Genomic DNA, 2,925 nt, shown 5'->3' with positions numbered 1-2,925 from the left:
TCTCCTGCAGACGTCCATGTACGGCCATATGAGGTCCATGATGGAGGTCCCAGCAGAGGCCGTGTGAGGCCGGGCGGCTCCAGACTCTCCAAGGAACCATTAGGTGATGTTTTCCGAGAAGGGAAGCGGCTTATTACAATCCTGATCCAATTCATACCAGCGCAAGAAGAAGAAAACCGGAATGACCAAGAAACGGACAATTTCCGAGCTAGGAAAGCCTCTAAATGGGAAATGCAGGCAGAGGAATGATGGCGGCCCCAAGACCTCAGATCCGGCACCAATCACCGGCTGCTGGTGGCCATCTTGTCTGCTTCTGGTGCAGTGGTGCCTATCACACCAAAGATACAAGGCAGGGGTGGATAACCTCCGGCCCGCGGACCGTATGCGGCCCGCGACGACTTTTCCTGCGGCCCCCGGGCTGATTCCCGGAGACTGCAGTGCTGGAGCGGCAGCCGCATCTTGCTGGCTGCTGGCCCTTTAAAACCCCACACAGCGCGTTCAATGCTGAACGCTGCATTTCCTATACCTGAAAGACTACGTCCCCACGCTGGCACTGCCTACGTGAGGACGTACTGTGTAGGTGGGGTCGGCGTGAGGGGCGCTAAAATCAAAAGGAGAGGATTGACTGCCAATCATCCCCCAGGTCTTACTGTGCCGGCAGCGCTCTGTGCCCAGCGGCGGTGGCTTCCTGTGCCCGGTTGCAGCTCCCTGTGCCCAGCGTTTGCGGCGGCTACCTGTGACCGGCGGCTCCATGCCCGGCGGCTACCTGTGACCGGCGGCTCCATGCCCGGCGGCTACCTGTGCCCGGCGTCGGCTGCTCCTCTCTGTGCCCGGTGGCAGAGCCCTCCGTGCCCGCAACCACCTCCAGCGCTCTGTGATCCCAGCCTCCCCCAGTTCTCTAACTACCTCTAAGCTCATCCGAGTCTGCCTGTGCCCCCAGTGCTCTGTGCCCCTCTTTCTCCCCAGTGTTCTGTGCCTCCCCCAGTGTTCTGTGCCCCCCCAGTCTCCCCAGTGATTTGTGCCCCCCAGTCTCCCCAGTGATCTGTGCCCCCCTCAGTTTTCTGTGCCCCCCAGTCTCCCCAGTGATCTGTGCCCCCCCAGTCTCCCCAGTGATCTGTGTCCCCCTCAGTTTTCTGTGCCCCCCCAGTCTCCCCAGTGATCTGTGCCCCCCCAGTGATCTGTGCCCCCCCCAGTCTCCCCAGTGATCTGTGCCCCCCCAGTCTCCCCAGTGATCTGTGCCCCCCCAGTGTTCTGTATCTCCCCCAGTCTCCCCAGTGATCTGTACGTCCCCCAGTCTCCCCAGTGATCTGTGCCCCCCAGTCTCCCCAGTGATCTGTGCCCCCCAGTCTCCCCAGTGATCTGTGCCCCCCCAGTGATCTGTGCCCCCCCCAGTGATCTGTGCCCCCTCAGTGTTCTGTGCCCCCCAGTCTCCCCAGTGATCTGTGCCCCCCCAGTCTCCCCAGTGATCTGTGCCCCCCCCAGTCTCCCCAGTGATCTGTGCCCCCCCAGTATCCCCAGTGATCTGTGCCCCCCCAGTGTTCTGTACCTCCCCCAGTCTCCCCAGTGATCTGTGCCCCCCCAGTCTCCCCAGTGATCTGTGCCCCCCCAGTCTCCCCAGTGATCTGTGCCCCCCCAGTGATCTGTGCCCCCCCAGTGTTCTGTGCCCCCCCAGTCTCCCCAGTGATCTGTGCCCCCCCCCAGTGTTCTGTGCCCCCCCAGTGATCTATGCACCCTTAGTGATCTGTGCCCCCGTCTCCCCAGTGATCTGTGCCCCCGTCTCCCCAGTGATCTGTGCCCCCCCAGTCTCCCCAGTGATCTGTGCCCCCCCAGTCTCCCTAGTGATCTGTGCTGTCTCCCCAGTGATCTGTTCCCCCCCCAGTCTCCCCAGTGATCTGTGCCCCCCTAGTCTCCCCAGTAATCTGTGCTCCCCCCAGTCTCCCCAGTGATCTGTGGCCCCCCCAGTCTCCCCAGTGATCTGTGCCCCCCCCCAGTCTCCCCAGTGATCTCTGTGCCCCCCCCAGTCTCCCCAGTGATCTCTGTGCCCCGAGCCTCTCCCAGGTCTGTCTGTGCCTTCAGCCTCTCCAATTCGTCTCTGTGCCATCTGTGCCCCCAGCGTACCCCTGATTTGTCTGTGCCTCCAGCCTCTCCCATCATTCTCTGTGCCCCCAGGGCTGTCTGTGTCCCTCCGGCATCCCCCAGAGCTGTTTGCCCCCGGCTATTTATATAACCCCAGCAATGTTTGTGCCCCCCAGCTATGTCTGTGTAACCCAGTGATGTGTATATACCCCCAGTGAAGTCTGTGCCGCCCAGTGATGTATGTACCCCCAGTGACGTCTATACCCTGCTGCTTCCCTAGTGATGTATATTACTCCCAGCCCTCCCCAGTAATGTTTATGCCCCCCCAGCTATGTGTGTGCTCCCAATCAATGATGTATGTATCCCCCAGTGATGTATGTACCCCCCAATGATGTCTATGCCCCCAGCCTCCCCAGTGATCTATATTCCTCCCAACCCTCCCCTGTGATGTATATACAGCAGTCCCAGCCAACTCAAACCTGGAAAAGCAGTTATGAAAAGCAAAAAGATCAATATCGCCTAATAATGCAGCTGCACCAAAGAGTACAAGCTCCAGCCGCCACAGTGAGTTAATTGTTTGACCAAATATATTAGGGTAATTTTCAAGTTGATAATTTTGTGCGGCCCCCGAAGGTTGGTAAAAATTTCCAAATGGCCCCCGGCAGAAAAAAGGTTCCCCACCCCTGATATAAGGCCTGGCGCCAAACTGTAAGCAGGACAACCAGACCAGTGTGTGATCCTCAGTCTGCAGCCTGAGAGCTCACTGAGAAGCAGCAGCATCAGCAGCAGCATCAGCAGCATCATCAGCAGCAGCATCAGCAGCAGCAGCAGCAGCATCAGCAGCATCAT

Source organism: Anomaloglossus baeobatrachus, chromosome 12 (genome assembly GCF_048569485.1).
Source record: "Anomaloglossus baeobatrachus isolate aAnoBae1 chromosome 12, aAnoBae1.hap1, whole genome shotgun sequence".
NCBI lineage: Eukaryota > Metazoa > Chordata > Amphibia > Anura > Aromobatidae > Anomaloglossus > Anomaloglossus baeobatrachus.
Note: the sequence above shows the minus strand (reverse complement) of the source record.